Source organism: Pipistrellus hanaki (assembly GCF_964339955.1).
Source record: "Pipistrellus hanaki genome assembly, chromosome: 14".
Lineage (NCBI taxonomy): Eukaryota > Metazoa > Chordata > Mammalia > Chiroptera > Vespertilionidae > Pipistrellus > Pipistrellus hanaki.
Window position 1 is genome coordinate 18,554,226 of NC_140516.1, and position 18,073 is coordinate 18,572,298.

General features: G+C 46.1%; 1 long non-coding RNA gene across 1 annotated transcript in view; it reads right to left on the minus strand.

Annotated features, from left to right (window-relative positions):
• The window catches only part of LOC311632596, a 43,868-nt gene that overhangs the window by 25,388 nt on the left and 407 nt on the right, over nucleotides 1–18,073 (minus strand). The window lies entirely within an intron of this gene.

The window sequence follows — 18,073 nt, forward strand, 5'->3', positions numbered from 1 at the left end:
ATCTATGGATTTTCTCCTTTATTTTGTTAGTGGATTGAATTATCTTGATTCATTTTTTTATTTTTAAATACATTTTTATTGATTTCAGAGAGGAAGAGAGAAATAGAAACATCAATGATAAGATAGAATCATTGATTGGCTGCCTCCTGCATGACCCCTACTTGGGATTGAGCTGAAACCCGAATATGTGCCCCAATGGTGAATTACCTTGATTTTGTAATGTTAAATAAACGTGTTTCTGGAGTACATCCTGATGGGTGATAATTTTTTAAAGAATATATTTTATTGATTTTTTTTTTTACAGAGAGGAAGGGAGGGAGATAGTTAGAAACATCAGTGAGAGAGAAACATCGATCAGCTGCATCCTGCACACTTCCCAATTGGGGATGTGCCCGCAACCAATGTGCATGCCCTTGACCGGAATTGAACCTGGGACCTTTTAGTCCACAGGCCGATGCTCTATCCAGCGAGCCAAACCAGTTAGGGTGTGGGTGATAATTTTGATTACTTTAAAATATTGCTGGGTTCTATTAGTTTTTTATTTTGCTTAGAATTTTGAGTTTTTGTTCATAAGAGATATTGGTCTATAATTTTCCTTTCTTATGTCCTCATTAGATTGGTGACAAGTTTATATGGGCTTCATAAAATGAGTTGAGAAGTAATCCCTCTTTCCCTAGACTCTGGATGAGTTTGTGTAATACATACTTATACACTAATGTTCATAGTATTATTCACAACAAACAAAAGGTGGAAACAACCCAATTATCCATCAACATATGAATGGATAAACCAAATTGGTATACACATACAATGGACTTCCATTTAGTCATAGAAAATTAATGAAGTCCTGACACATGCTACAACATGGATAAATCTTGAAAACACTATGTTAAGTAAAATAAGCCAGACACAAAAGGACAAATGTTGCATGACTCTATATGAAATATCTAGAATAGAAAAATCCACAGAGACAGAAAGTAGATTAGAGGTTACCAAGAGCTGGGGGAAGAGAAGAATGGAGGGTTACTGCTTAAAGGTGACAGAGTTTCTGACTGAGGGTGATGAAAGGGTCTTGGTAATGGTTGCTGTCTTAGCTGGTACTGCTATAACAAATATCATAGACTGGGATCTTAAAGAACACTTATTTCGCATTGTTCTGTAGGTTAGGAAGTCCAAGATCAAGGTGCCAGCATATTTATGACAATAATAGGAAGTCACATGATTTCACTTCTGCTACCTGCTGCTGGTTGAGGTATTTACAAAGGTCTGCCCAGGCTCATGGGACAGGAACACAAATCTCACCTCTTGATGGAGGACGGTTAATGTCACATTGTAACAAGGGCATGTGAGATGGGATATATTTAACGGCAGCTATCTTTGGAAAAATACAGTCCATCTACCACAAGAGTATTTGGGGGAATTTCCCATATTTTTGGGAAGTTGGGGATACTAATGGTTAACAGGAACAAAAAAATACCTTTATTGAAAAGAAGACGACTTGGTGTAAATCTTGAAGTTTTGTTTATAGAAGAAAGGCAATCTAGTCATTGAACCATCATCAACAAATATATAGATGTGCTTACAGACCACCACCAAAGACTTCTGAAATGTTCTTAGACCACTGAGCCAAAAGATATCTTCAAAAGGAACCTGAAACACTGAGGTGTCAGCTCTGAAAGACTTGGCAGGCTCTCGAGCAGACTGCAATGTGATGGACAGACCAGCCTGGAACTGTCCACCCTCAGAGTGAGAGTGTTCCTTGGCATAGAGCTCTCTGTCTTCATCTGTTTGGGCTGTTGTAACAAAAATGCCATAGACAAGGTGGCTTACAGCCAACAAGCATTTATTTCTCACTGTTCTGGAGGCTGGAAGTCGATGTTCAAGGCCCTGGCAGATTTGATGTCTGGTGAGAGCCCAATTCCTGGTTCACAGGGGACTGTCTTCTTGTCCTCACGGGGTGGAAGGGCCGAGGGAGACCGTCAGGGTCTCTTTTATGAAGGCACTCCGCCCATTCTTGAAGGCCCCACCCTCATGACCTAATCACCTCCCAAAGACCCCCCCCCCCCACCTCCAAATACAATCACTTTGGAGAGTAGCTCCAACGTAGGAATTTTGGGAAGACACACAGTCAGTCTGTACCCCTTTCTGGGAAATGCCTTGCAGTTACTGCTTCCTGATGCTGCCAAACACTTCTGGAGAAGGTAGAGTGGCCATTCCTGCAGATGAGTGGTCTATGACTTTGTGTAAGAGCCGAATGAGGTTATCGCAATACCTCTGGGCCGGGTTATTTTAAGTTACAATATCATCAACCAACTGGAGGCTCTTGCTAGCTGAAATCGTGATTTCAGCACAAAGAAAAGAAGAGGTAAGTTAAAAGTGAACACCTGTTCTTCTAAAATTGCTCCACTGCAGGTACCAGCCCCAGAGAGTTGGCAGATGGTTTTGTGTTTCTAAGCCTGACCTTAGCAGCCCTTCATCAATCTTGAGCTGATTGATTCTCAGGAAAAGAGGAGACTCCGCTTCCCAGGGCACCCGAGACACCTTTGATTTAGTTACTACCTGAAGAGCAATTAATTAGCCCTCCCTGGTTCTCCTAACAAAGCTAGGAAACCCTGGGCACAGCCTGGCGGGGGCAGCTTTTCACCAGCTCATTAATTACGGGCACCGCAGACATGGGGAGTCCTAAAACACAAGGATAAGAGCGGCATTGTGCGCCAGGGAAGACTGGTGATCGCCAAGGCCTGCAGCTACCCTGCGCTGTGATGCCTGAAGGGCCTCCCATCCTCATTATTATTATTCGGTTAATCCTCACTGGAGGATATTTTCCTATTGGTTTTTACCAAGAGTGGAAGGGAGGGGGAGAGACAGAGAAAGAGAAACATCGATGTGAGAGGGATGCTTCCATAGGTTGCATGGACCCTGACCAGGGCCAGGGATTGAGCCTGCAACTGAGTTACATACATATGTGCCCCTGACCGGAATTGAACCCTGGACCCTTCAGTCCACAGCCGATGCTCTAGCCACTGAGTCAAACCGGCCAGGGCAAGAGGCCTCCATCTTTAAAAAAATCTCCATCGATAGCACTGGAACCACCAATTGTGTCTTCCCTTTAACTTTACCCAGGCTGCCATGGGGAGCTCATTAGCAATGAGAGAATTTGCCTCTTCGCTACCAGGCACTTTATTTTTTAAATTTAGGAGGTTTTACTTAAGTTATTTTTCTTTAAAATATATATATATATATATATATATATATATATATATATATATTAATTATTGATTTTTTACAGAGAGGAAGAGAGAGGGATAGAAAGCCAGAAACATCGATGAGAGAGAAACATCGACTAGCTGCCTCCTGTCCACCCCCCACTGGGGTTGTGCCCACAACCAGGACACATGCCCTTGATCGGAATCGAACCTGGGACCCTTCAATCTGCAGCCAATGCTCCATCCACCGAGCCAAACCAGTTGGGGCAAGTTATTTTTCTTTTTAAGTCAAATGGGATTGTATTTTTTTATGACAGAGAATTAATTCATAATCAACTCTCAATTTTCCTCTAGACAGATTACCTGGGGACCCCAACCACACAGCCAGTTTCCCTTCTTCGGTCTCCCACCTGCCCCCATTTCTCTCCTGGTTTCTCCTCAGTCTTTCCTCTTTATTCCAAGCTAGGAAAACCGGGGAGAGTCGAGTTTGGATGTGGGATGTGGAGTGTGGTAAGAATTGAACAGCATACTTACTCGTTTTAAGAGCCTTCCTCCTTTAAGAGCCTAACCACAGTTGACTTTTGTTACCAAGAACTTCCTCCTCGTGACAGATGTTACATTTGGTAGTGATAAAAGATAAACGGACACACATTTAAAATATTAGTTTATTTGAACAAAAATGGGTTCCAACGGGGCAGTGCCAAACCAGAAGTGAGGAGCACTCCGCTGACAGGAGATGGGGCAAGACTCTAACAGAGAAGACTCGGAAGCTGAGCAAGGAAATTGGGTGGCTCTAGTTTAAGCATTATTTGGGAAAGCCTGGTTGGCTGTTTGTGATTGGTTGTCATTAGGTTTTGATTTCTTTTTAAAATATATTTTTATTGATTTCAGACAGGAAGGGAGAGGGAGGAAGAGATAGAAAAATCAACGATGAGAAAAGAATCACTGATTGGCTGCCTCCTGCAGGCCCCCCACTGGGAATCAAGCCCCCAACCTGGGCATGTACCTTTGACTGGACTCAAACTCAGGACCCTACAGTCCACAGGCTAATGCTCTACCCACTGGATTTGATGCTCTAGCCAGGGCTAGGCTTTGATTTCTTTACCTGGAGGTACTTTCAGGCTTAGCTTTGCGTTTGCTTACGTAGGTGAATACGACATTAGAACCACCTCAGAGGCGTCCTTGCTTAGTTAATGTAGTAGTAGTAGTTATGTACTAAAATTTTTATTATGGGAAAATTTCAAACAAAAGCAAAGCACATACTTTAGTGGCTCTTTCTGGCCTCCCTCGCCCGCCATATGCCCTCCCCCAACTTCCATGTATCCATCATGCAGTCTCACCATTATTAACTCATGACCAATTTTGTTTCCTGTATGCTCCCAAACCCAAATGTTCTGTGCTCAACGTTCGGATCCACCTAAAATCCTGTTTCCTCAGCTGAGTATACCCAAGAGCTGACCCTGGGGCGTCAGTCTGTGTCTTCCCCCCGTCCTGTGGACCAGCGCTTGAGAACGCCTCCAGTGTCACATTCTATTACACTTGATGGGCAACTCCAGGCGTCCTGGTGGCAGGCAGGACAAAGGGACAGCTGTGCACAAATTAGGGCATCTTTGGAGGCTGCCCTCAATTCCCAATTAGTTTCTAGGAGAGCTTTAATGATGCCATCCCCATCTTTACTTAAAGAGTCACAGCCTCGCTGGCTTAGGGGGGCAATGAGTGACTGACTAGATTTGCATAATCATTTACCCTAATTAGAATGTCAAAAGTTGGTGACAAAAAGGCCAAGTTATGCTGTAACTTGGTATCATTTTAATTGTCTAATTTCCTATTATTGCAGCTGTCTTTCTCTTTGCATCTTAGTCCCCTTTCTAAACAATTTGTAGTAAAAACAAAATGGAAAACAGGACAAATAACTCACTTATAGACTGAACTCCTAAAAACCTCTAAAAGTTTCTTTCCCTTTTAAAAAAAATATATTTTATTGTTGTTTTTTTTACAGAGAGGAAGGGAGAGGGAGAGTTAGAAACATCGATGAGAGAAGAAACATCAATCAGCTGCCTCCTACACACCTCCTATTGGGGATGTGCCCACAACCAAGGTACATGATCTTGACCAGAATCGAACCTGGGACCCTTGAGTCTGAAGGCCAATGCTCTATCCACTGAGCCAAACCAGTTAGGCTAAAAGTTTCTTTCCTTAATCCAAACCATGATTTTAGCTTCTATCTAAGTTTATAATTGCACGGCCATTTAGATTAGACACTGGGAATTTAGACAGACACTTAGCTTTGAATCTAGAAGCATGTTCTTTATGTGTGCACATCTGTGTGTACACTTGCAATTTTAAGGTGGTAGAATCATCTTCAGGTTGTCCCATGTGAAAAAATAGTGCCTTTTAATAGTCACTTTTATTCCAATGTTGTTTTTTTAAAAATCCTCACCTAAGGATGTATTTTTATTGGTTTTAGGGGAGGGAGAAAGAGAGAGAAACATCAATTGGTTGCCTCCCCATATGCACCCTAACTTGGGATTGAACCTGCACCCTAGGTATGTGCCCTGATCTGGAATTGAATCCCCAACCCTTTGAGGAATGGGATGATGCTCCAACTGAGTTACCTGCCCAGAGCTATTCCAGTGTTTTAACACAAGGGTTGGTGGGTAATAAAAACGATTGTAAGATATACTCATTAATAGATAATATTGTTTTTAATTATGTGTAAAGCTTCTATGATGAACGTTTTGGACCACAAGATTTGAAAACTACGCCGAAACCGGTTTGGCTCAATGGATAGAGCGTCGGCCTGCGGATTGAAATGTCCCGGGTTCGATTCCGGTCAAGGGCATGTACCTTGGTTGCGGGCACATCCCCAGTAGGGGGTGTGCAAGAGGCAGCTGATCGATGATTCTCTTTCATCGATGTTTCTAACTCTCGGGGAAAAGGGGAGTGGGGGGAGTGGGAAGAGACTGTGCACCTATGGATGAGGACAATGGGGGGTGGGGAAAGGGCAGAGGGTGGGGTGGGAACCTGGTAGAGGGGAGCAATGGAAGGGGGAAAAAATGAGGAACATTTGTAATAATATGAACAATAAAGATTTATTTTTTTTAAAAAAGATTTGAAAACTACAAAGTTTGCTAAAAAACAACAAAACAACAACAACACAACAACAACAACAACAAAAACAAGACCCACACACACACAGAACTTTAGGTCTCAAACATAGAACCACCCTAACCCATTAGAGACTGTTTAGGCATGCATCGGTGGTTTCTGGGTCTGGCTGGTGAGCTACTTAGCCAGGTCCTAGTTAAGTCAGGCATCCTGTGTGTGTGTCTGTGTGTGTGTGTGTGTGTGTGTGTGTCCCGCCCTCATTCCCTTTTAGCAGCAGGAGGCCACCTATTTAATTAGTTGGGGTGGGAGCGTTTGTAATCTCCTGGGGTCAGCTTTAGCCCCAAGGCTGGCTAAGAGAGAGAATATAACCCAGGGCATGGCTAGCCTCTCCCCTGCAACATATGGGGGACCTGCCACGCCTTCAGCCCCAGTTCCAGCAGCAGGCGTTAGAGAGGCCTTCCCCGCTGGGAACACACCCTACAAAGCCCAGGGCAGGTGGCATCACTAGTAGAGGCTGAGCCGTGCTTAGACCAAACAGCATCTGGCGAACTGTGCCAATTGAAAGTCAATGTCCTCTCCTGGGTCTGCTCAATTTTATGGTTGTTTGCACAAACGTACAGCCGCTAAGGGGCAGGGCAGGGCTGAGAGCATCCTCTCAGGATCGGTCCGGTGGAGTCTGATGTCCTCCCAAGCCACGGGTAAGTAGAATTGAAGGGTCTGTTTACTAGAGGCTCAGGGTGGAGCCTGGAGATCAGGCTCAGCCAGACGAACGGTGGGGTTAGCCACTGTTTACCCAGGGCCTGGAAGTCTGACCCCAAATTCAAAACATACAAGCCTCCAAAGCCTTCCCACACTGCCTCCAGCCCGGGGAAGGCGTGTGGCAATACGGAATCACGATGTTCAATCTTGCAGCTTCATGTTACGCAGGCCAGTTTTCTTTGGATTGATGTACTAATACTTTTAGTGCTTAAAAGGTTAAGTTCTGCAGTCAGATCAATTCAAGTTCCGTCACTCACCAGCAGAAGGACCCTGGGGCAAGTTTGTTATCCTCTCTGGCTCTCATTTTCCTCATCTGTACAACGAGGGTGATAACTGTCCCCACCTCACTGGGCTGCTGAGCAGTCCAATAAGATAACACATTCAAATGTTGTATTTCAGTGCCTATGACTGCACTTTTAATAAATCTTGGAGATTAAAAATGACAATAAAGAGAACAATGATTATTCCAGAGAAATATGAACAAGATAGGCCTATTAAAATAGGCAGGAGCAGAACACCGGAATGAGTAGCACTGGGTTTAAAATCTTGATTTTAGCATTAAAAAAAAATTTTTTTAACCACTGAACTCTGTCATCTTAAAGTTGTATGGGAAGTCTTTAACTTGTTCATTTCTCCCTTGCTCTGATTGATTCGTCTTTCTTGTTTTTCAATAAAGAGGTGAACACCCAGGCATAATGCTATGTATTTGTTCACCCCGTAATGAATGGGCTGCTGCTTTAGAAGCACTCGGTGCCCGGGCCCAGGTCCTCTCAGAACCAGGCAGCCAGGGAACCCAGAGAGTCATGGCACAGCTTCTGTCCTGCTTCTCAGGCGGATCATTCCCAGGAGAGAGCTGGATAATCAAGACCTAGCCCCGCTCCTACGGGAGAGAAACTTCTGTGTGGCTGGGGATGGGTTGTCCTCTTCAGGGCCAGGCCCTCTGGTGCATGCGGGCCGGCCGGCTGATGTCCCGATACTCTCCTCTCCCCCAGGAGCGGCGGTTTCACTGCAGGGGCCTCCGAGGGAGAAGGGGAGAGCAGCCCCTCTGAGCGGGCTGGGTGAGGAGGCCTGGAGAGGAGGCCAGTTCCCCGGAGGGACAGAGCAACGGTGGTCCGAGGACCGTGCGACAGCCAGAACCACAGCTTCCATGAGATGCTTCAGTACACCTTTTCTTTTTCTTTCTTTCTTTTTTAAATATATATTTTATTGATTTTTTTTTTTTCAGAGAGGAAGAGAGAGGTTTTAGAGAGTCAGAAACATCAATCAGCTGCCTCTTGCAACCAAGGCAAGAGGGTAACTTTATAGCATGACTAAAGACACGAGTCCCTGGAAGGCCCAGTTCAATGCCTTCTCTTTCCTGCCACGGAGTGCATTTTCTCTCCCCGTGGCCATGACCAGCCTCCCTCCCCCATACCCCCCCGAGAGCTGCCCTGGGCACAGCCCATCCTCACTTCCGCAGGAGCCATTCAGGGCATCAGTGGTATTGCTTTGGTATTGCTTTCGCTTATGGTAGCTTCACGTGATTCACCAAAACTTTCTCTGCGTTCCCTGGAGTTGCCATGTTTCCATGTCATGAATGAGCAGGTACAGCCTTCTTGTGGAGTGCCACGCCTGAGGACTAATGTGCTTTCCACTCGTCTCTCTAAGCCTCCTACTCTCCCCCACCACCCCCCCCCCACACCGGTAGTAAAGGGATGGGTCCAAAACATGCAGTGGGCCAGGGGCCGTTTGCAGGAGGGTCCAAAGAAGAAGAATAGTCAGTGAGTCCTCAGGAGTCTCTGATTCACCCTCAGGAACATTAGACACCAAGCTCAGGGCTAGGAACTAATTCGAAACCACTAGTGGGCGATGGCACTCCAAGGAAACCTCAGACTTGGTTCACAGAAACAGGCTAATCTGTGCCTGCAGATCACCAGTCCCATAGCCTACTGGTTAGAAGGGCTGGGACAGGCTGGGTCTGGCACAGTGCAGCATACATGTCTCAGCACATTTATTTTAAAATATATTTTATTGATTTTTTTACAGAGAGGAAGGGAGAGAGATCGAGAGCTAGAAACGTCGATGAGAAACATCGACCAGCTGCCTCTTGCACACCCCCTACTGGGGATGTGCCCGCAACCAACGTACATGCCCCTGACCGGAATCGAACCCGGGAACCTTTCAGCCCGCAGACCGACGCTCTACCACTGAGCCAAACCGGTTTCGGCACATATCTCAGCACATTTAATGAGCATCTATACTACGTGCCATCCCAGATACTGGGAGCACAATGCTGAATGGGCCCTGCCCCTGACATCCAAGCTCTTCCAGACAAAACCCAGTGCAGCACAGAGCATGGGCTCTCGCTAGAAAGAGAACTGCCTTTCAGATCCAGGCTGGATTTCAAGAAGGCTATAGAGCTCTGTGTAACCGGGGTCCTTGGGTTTCTTGTCCACAAAGGAAACATGTTAAGTCCCTGTTCAGAAGGTATTGTGAAGTAATGAACTAGCACCTGGTAAGCATTTGGTGTTTCTCGAAAGAGTTATTTTTTAATTTTATTTTTTATGGTGGTGGTACTGGTTTCCTTAGCTTAAGGTCAGCCTGAGTAAGAACGTCAGTCAACCAAGCAGCATGGACATATTTACTGAACACTCTAGCAAGACCCAGGTATCTACAATGTGCCCCTTCCTTCACAGAACTTGCAAACTGTTTAGAGAGACAAAACAAAATTTGTAAGGTACCAAGGATAGCAGTGTTACACAGTCGCCAGGGTGGAGACATTTGCAGTGTGGCCAACTCTGTTTCTAGTGTCTACAGCAGCCCCTGGGACATAGTAAGTACAATACATTTGTTGAGCAAAGGAATGAAGGGAAATCAGTTAGAAACAACGAGATAAGCTGGTACGAGGTTGCCCAATGAGTAGAAACGAGTACATATGGCTGCCAATGCTGGATCCCACTGAGAGGGAGCCTGGGACTCTGCCTGGCACAGCTGTCTGACCAGGAATCCTTTTGCCCCCAGCCCCTTCATTGGAGGGCAGTAGGAGGCTGAAAAGGCAGGGAAGACTCAAACATGAGGGCGAGGAGGGATGGGAACACAACCTCAGAATTAAGAGACCTGGGTGTCTGAACAATTAGAATAACTTTTTCAGCCAAGCTGCTGAAATTGCATAAGAAAACAAAAAAGCAACACCAACTAAAATCAACAAAAAGCCGCCTTCCCCTGGGGCAGGGAGCCCGCAGCAGCGGCTGGCCTGGGCCGGTGAGACCTCGGAGCTTTTACGCGGAGCTGACTCAGGTGCTGCCTGAAACCTGGATGGTAATGAGAGTCACCCTTTGGGGAAGTAAGCCACCTGCTCACTGTGAAACCGCGGATCCCACACTTTCAGAGCAGAAACAAGAGCAGCAGGCCCGCGGCCACCGCTTTTGGAGGGCACGGTTTACCCCCAAAGAGTCCTGATGAGCAGGAGAAAGAAGAGCTGTGTTGATAGGGGAGCAGTATCTGCTCTCTCGTTGTGTGTAGGGGAATCCTCCATCCACTCTTCCTTCTCCCTCCCTCCACCCAGTGTTTCTTGAGCATCTATTATGTGCTAGACACAATTCTAGGCACTGGAGGCACAGCCAGGGGCAGTGCAGGGGCATATCCTGATGCCCCGAGTTTCCAAACAAACAACCAGGGACACACTAGTAAAGCATCTAACGGAACAGGAGCTGAAAAACACAGAGGAGCCAGCCACGAGGAATCTGGGGAAATGGCACTTAGGGCTGAGGGAGCAACCAGGGAAGAAACCCCGAGGCGGGGGTGAGCACAGGCAGCGGGAGAGCACCCTTCTGAGGGTGCAGCAGTAAGAGGGGATGTCAGAGACGTGGGGCCACCAGACCAAACCCTTCTACCTTCAGGGCAAGTAAAATCTCCGTCCTCGGAGTTCCTACTGCTAATCATGCTTTGCCACAGTGGACCTAGTTTATCTAACCACACACTCCTATCAGAAAAGAAAGAGCACTGGCATATACTCACATATATGTACACACGTAGTTATAATGTGTATAGTATAAAACATACCCCAAGACAGAAATGAAAAGAATGAGATAAAATAAATATCAGCAAAACGTCTACTCTTTTCCCATGCCCTTGTTCCCCACTAGAGGTAGTTTTTTGGTGTGTATGGGTCTTATCTCTACAACCGGACTGTGAATCCCATTAGGCTAAAGGCTGTCCTATCCCTGATGCTGCCCAGCACAGGGCGGGACAGTTGGAAAATGTAATTACAGCCTAAGAGGCGAAGGCTCTACTTCTGGTGGACACACAGGCCATGGAGCACCAGTGTGGAGGCCTCCACTGGAAGGCAGGGGTAGTCCTGTGGCTTCACTGAGGCCTGGATGAAGGATTCCTTGTATCAGCCAGAGTCCAACCAGGGAAGGAGAGCCACTGTGAGTGTTATGGAAGAGGAATCTATATAATAAAAGCCTAAGTGACTGGTATGGTGGGACAACCAGAACAATCAGTCACTATGATACGCACTGACCACCAGGGGGCAGACGCTCAATGCAGGAGCTGTCCCAGGTGGTCAGTGCAACCCCACAGGGGGTGCACGGCTCCGCCAGAAGAGGGCCCACCACTGCAGCTGCAGCAGCAGCAGCGGCAGGAGCCTCTCCCATCTCCCTGCAGCTCTACGGAGCAGCGAGCAGATGGACGCTAAGGAGCGAGGGCTTTTGGACTTCGGACTTCGAGAGGGTGCAGGCCGGGCTGAGGGACCCCCTCTCCCCCATGCATGAATTTCATGCACCGGGCCTCTAGTTTAATATAAGGATGAGGATTTACACAATTGGGGAAGGAACTAGGGACATAAAGGTCCAAAAAGGGTTGCTTAAGCAGCCCAGACCCCAGTCTGGAAGTCACACAGGTCCAGCTGTTGGAGTAAAACTGGGTGCAGACGTTGGCTTTTTTTGTGGCTACCACCTCTGTGAGTTTGTAGGAAGCATCTGATAGTGGGCCTGGGGTCGCTGCTGACAGCAGGGCTGGGGTGGGGGGGGAAGGGGGGAAGGAGGGAGCACTGGGCACACAATGAGGAGGCGCAAGGAGGACTGGAACCCACCAGCACCTCTGCGTCTCTCTCACGGCCCCCGACCTACAACGATGCTCAGGGCGCGGTGGCTTCACTTCTGCCTCCCCAAACACCTGGAACCTCACTGTGGCCAGACTCGAACCTGAACCACACAGGAGAGCGTTCTGAGAAACAGAGCTCCCACCCGATAGGAGAGGCCCGCCTCTCTCCAAGACGGATTCCTTTCGTGCTGCTCCTAAGATCGTGAAAAGGAACATGATCACGGACTTGTCTTCTCGGAAACCTCAGGACTAGCCGGGGAAGGCCCCTGGATGGGGAGTGAGAACATTCCAGCCACCGGAAAAAGGAAGCACCCCCTGAAAACGAACCCTTCAAAACACAAGAGTACACTTACCACCATCGACAGGCTTTTGGGAGCTGTGGCTTTAAGCAAAATGTCATATGACAAAACCAACTTCACCACAGGCTAATGGATGGAAACAAGAGTTACGTTCCTAAGGCATATTCCTGGTCACAAAAACACCACAAAACTAAAAAAACAAAAACACAAAAACACAAAAAACAAAAACAAAAACACACAAAACTTCTATATAGATACCAAACATTTGCAATATTAAACATCAAAATAAATGTGAGCCATATAATACATTTAAGAAAGATTGATAAAAACAAGTAAGAAAATTCTTTTCTAACCTGCTTATTCCGGCCCGGGGTGGCCGTGCCCAGAGGTTCTCCCAGCAGCTCAGGGGCATAAGATGGGAACTCACCCTGGACAGGCCGCCTCCCGCGGCAGGGGCATCACACCCACACCCACACCCATTCAGACAGGGGCAGCTTAGACACCCCAGTTCACCCCGTGTGCACATCAGTGTGCGTCTGTGGGAGGGGACTGGGTACCTGGAGGAAACCTACACCGACACGGAGAGAATGTGCAAACTCTACGCACACCGTCACCGGGGGGCAGAAATAGATTTTTTTTCTCATCAACATTACAATGAAATGGCACTGAGTGAAAGGATATTAGAAGGCCTATTACTGCAAAGTCAAACCTCACACTATAATGAAACCATCCAATTTACCACCAGGAAGGCCCCAGCAGCCTTTCTTTGGCTCCTGTCTTTGATATTTCAAATGCAGACTGCTCCAATATCAAAGGCAAAAGGAACTCCTTTGAATTTGGCCTCTTCTTCTTGTCCCATCTCAGTCGGTGGACAGGGAAATACAGCAAAAAATGAGCTTAAAGGAGGGATGGCTAGTCTGTATCCTGGATAATGGCAACCAGTCATTTTGTTTATCTAAACAAGCACCTATATTGCATCTAATTCGATGCCAGGCATGGATCTAAGTGCTTTACAAAGATAGCTAATTCAATCCTCATATCAGTTTTATGAGACTTGATCTACAGTATTATTAGCCCTCTCTTACAGATAGGATAAGAGGCCTGGGGTGATTAAGTAAGTTAAGATCACACAGTTGGAATTCACATCATGGCCCACTGTAGTTTTCTGTGTAAAAGGTCCAAAATTATCCCTTGAGTTCTAAGTCTGCAGAAACCAATGAGTTCATTTTCTTTTGTAAGAACTATTCCTAATGCGCACTATTAGCTGTCACTGAAAGAGTGACTTTCTGAGGGGCCAGGCAGAGTCCTTTGCAGGTACACTCCCATGTCAACGCTCACCCCTGCCCTGGGAGGTAGGTGTTATCGCTCCACTTTGCAGATGGAGAAGCAGAAGTGACTTCTCCAAGAGCATACAGCTCGTTGATAGGGGATCCAGGATGGAGAGCTGACTTCAAAGATACAGCTTAGCCCAGATGCTCAAAGGAAGCTAAGTTCCACCAACAAGAAAAAATGAATGCAGAGTCCAAACCAGGTACGTCTGACTGCCAAGCCAGAATTCTCACACAGAGTGTGAAGTGACTGGGGGTTGGAGAACCACCCGGGGCCCTCTGGTGAGCCTGTACTTTCTAAGTCTTGGGCCTGGTGCCGGGTCTCCCATCTTTGTCATCTTTCTCTTGGCTCGTTATTAGTCTCCAACCCTTCTTAGCTTCTGCCCTCCACTGAGATCTCTCTGCATCTCTGAGGGGCAGGGAACAGAGGTCAAGACTTTGCCTCCTTTCCTTTCTGTCCCTTTGTAACTAACTTCACAGCACATTATAAAATTACTAGAGTCCCGGTGCACAAAATTCGTGCACAGGGGATGGGGGTTCCTCAACCAGGCCTGCACCCTCACGCAATCCGGGACCACTTGGGGGATGTACGACTGCTGGTTTAGGCCCGATCCCACCTAAACTGGCAGTTGGACATCCCTCTTGCAATTTGGGACCACCTGCTCCTAATCACTCGCCTATTTGCCTGCCTGATCGCCACTAACCACTCTGCCTGCCTGCCTGCCCCATCGCCCCTACCTTCCCCTGCCCTGGTCCCTCTTGCCTCGGCTTCCTCTGGAAGGACATCTGGAATGACTTCTGGAAGGTCATTTGGCTGTCCGATCTAATCAGCATATTGCGCTTTTATTATCATAGATAAGAACTTTTACACCTCGCTCTCGTGGTCTTTAATGAAATACAAGTGGAACTCAGCTTCATCATTCCTTTGTCTTTTGCTGGCTTACCTCTGAGTCTTTCAGGGACCGAGTCCCCCAATTGCCACCCCCTCTGGAAGGGAGCCCTGCTCCTCATTTTCCATATTTTTCTCTGCAAATTTCAGAGTGAACTTTTTTTTTTTTTTTTGCCAAGTGTTTTCTTCTCTTTATTTTAACTGTGTGTTTATTTGGAGAGTTTCCATTTTAAAAAATTAAATATGGTTTTTGGATAATAAAGGAATGTTTACCCTTGAACTTATTCTATACCTTTTATGTAATAATTTTCAGCTATTGATCTTTTTCCTCTCAAATAAGATATCGCCTGTTTTTCTACTCCTACAGGTGTAAGCTTCCTCTGTCTTCCCTGCTCTCCCATCTCCATCTGCCAGTTCTGATTTCTGGCCAACCTCCCGCCATACAGCAACTGCCAATTCAGCTGGCAGAGTCATGCCCTCAGCACTGAAACACTGAGGAAATGAGTCTGACATGCATGTTCCTCTGGCTCAAATGGCTACGGGTGTGTTTCTGATAAGAATCCATTTTTGCATTCCTAATCTGGAGCCGGTGTGTGTTCTTTACAAGGTAGGGGATAAAAGTCCTTCATGTGGGTTATTTCATGAGGAATGTACTCATTCTGATCAGCACCTATTAATCTATCATTCATCTAATTTATTTTCCAGCCATTCAGCCTGGGTCATTTATTACCTATTACTTTCTAGGCGCTGTGCTAGACAGTAGGTGTATAAAATAAATGGCACTGTCCTTTAAGCACAAAATTTCTAATTCTATTCCTGGCACTGTTACTAGTGACCTGTCTGACTTTGGGAAGTCACTGGTGGATCTCAGTGGCCCCATTGTAAACTGAAGGGCTTGTATGAAGTGACCTCATAATTTTAAAACCTCTAAAATCAAAGGACACAGCAGATTGACCTCTTATCTTAACTCAGCCATTCCATTGCTCAGTGCCTTTGAGCATAGTGTTTCGTCTCCGACCTCGGTCTCCTCCTCCATAAAATAAAATGGGAGGTCCTAGATCAAGTTTGGAAAAAGTGTGTCCAAGGAAATTGGTTACTAGGCCTTCCTAGGGGGGAAAGAAAGGTCCTGTGTTCAAGAAAGTATTGGAAACACGAGTCAATGGGCCTATTTACTTCTGGACATCTCAGAAACTTGACTGTACCAATTCTGCTCATGGCTCCCCGAGCAAGAGACAGCAAATATGTTCCCCAACTTATATGACGATGGAATTCCTTTCTCCAGAATCTTTATAGTACTAACCAAGTGTCCTTCAGCATTCCACTGGGAAATAGGTTACTATGTGCCTTCTGGGACCCTTTATTGCAGCAGTACTCTCTATCCTTGGATCAAGTTCATGGCATGGATATCTGCTAGTTTATATCTGAATACAGCTGGGCTGTGTGCATCCTGCTTGCTATGTTTCCCTTTCTCCTCAAGGTATGCTTTTGCTTCTTTTGGTGCACAGACTATAATCTCCCCAACCCTGACTACACGGCCTGCCTGCAAAATCACGCATCTCATCAGCACCTTGGTCACCAGTGTCCAGAGTAAGTGCTCAGTCTGTAGGGAAATATCCCAAAGACGAACCCAGAGGAAGCTCTTTGGGGGAAAGGGATGAGATACATGAACAGGAGAAAGAATAGCATTCATCAGGAAGATTTCCATAAAAACTCAAAAGAATATATTCAACATCTTGGTGACTAAAAAACAGAATGTTTCCTGTCACAGGACAACTGTTCCTGACCAAGACTGTTGAGACCCAGAGGAGCAGAGCGGAGCGGGTCCATGCGAAAGTCTGTGTTCAGCAGCTGCCATGCTGGAGATCATTCATGTCCCATTGCATTCTATTGTCTTCGTGTTACTCAACTTCATTTCACTGACCTGGCTTCAGCTGGGGATTAATCAACTATTTATGGGAAGGCTGGACTTGGAGTCAGGGCAGGCACAGTGGGGTTCCGTTCTGCGGCAATGAGGGGGGAGCAAGCCCCAGTCAAAAGACCCCTGGTGGTAAGAGTTTGTTGGTAATGTAATTAAATAAAAGTGGCTGAGAACAATCCTGGCAAACCCGTATTTCAAAAGGGGAAAAGAATGCATTGGGTCTTCCTTTAGAATCCAGAAATGGGCTTGAGTCTATGTGGAGTGGGTCTCTTTGCCACTTTACTTTTCCTTAAGAGCTAGAGGGAAGCTGTGATGAGAGAATCAAGCGAATGGATTCTCTGTATAAATCAGTGCATCATTGTCAATAGTGGAAATTGTGCTTCAATATTGTTCCTGAGGACAGCTGACAGACACAACTGAAACACCAAGTAGTATGAAATATTTACAGCTTTATGACATGGGGGTTGGGGGAAAAAACAACCCTTTTATTAGGAGCTACTTTTTTTTTTTAAATATATTTTATTGATTTTATACAGAGAGGAAGGGAGAGAGATAGAGAGTTAGAAACATCGATGAGAGAGAGTCATCAATCAGCTGCCTCTTGCACACCCCCTACTGGGGATATGCCCGCAACCAAGGTACATGCCCTTGACTGGAATCGAACCCGGGTCCCTTGAGTCTCCAAGCCGACGCTCTATCCATTGAGCCAAACCGGTTTCGGCTTAGGAGCTACTTTTAAAAAAATCTCACAAATTACTTAGATGTTTCCATGTTGCACATATATGTGCATTATGGTTAGTTTTATTAGACTTAAATGTCAAATTAAATAATGAAGGGACCAGCATCCTAAATGGTTGTCCCCAAAACATTTATTTACCTGTATCAGGAGAAATAGAGTATAAATTCTGAGTCAATTTGCCTACGTATCCCAACTCATGCAATCCAATGACATAATGAGAATAATATACATTTTTGACATATCATTAACATCTTTTGATACGTTATAACAAATTATTCTGCAGAAAACAGTCAAACGGTTCGCACAGTTAAAATTCCAGGAATGCCATATGCTAACTTGTCCCAACTTCATAAGCTAAAATTGAAACGTCAACACGTTAGATCAGCATGATCCGAAACTGTCACACATCTCGAGACAAAGCTAAATCTTCTTCTTCTAAACGGATACAGCTCATCATTCCAAGACCAACACTGTTCATGCAAATGACTTCTAATAAACTGAAAGCCTCGGCTAAGTTTTTTGATATGGGAGCTGCCCGCTGATGTGGGAAAAGATGGGCCAGGCTCTCCCCGCACCCCCACCTTGTTGTTCTTTTGGGGACGGCCAGGCCCCTCCAGATGGTGCGCTCCTGTCAGGGGCATAGCTTTGGAGAAACTTCAACAGACGAGGGCTGTAATGTCAGGATTTTGCTGTGCGTCCCCCCCCCTCCCCCTCTCCTCCGTCCCCCCCGCCGTTCCCAGGG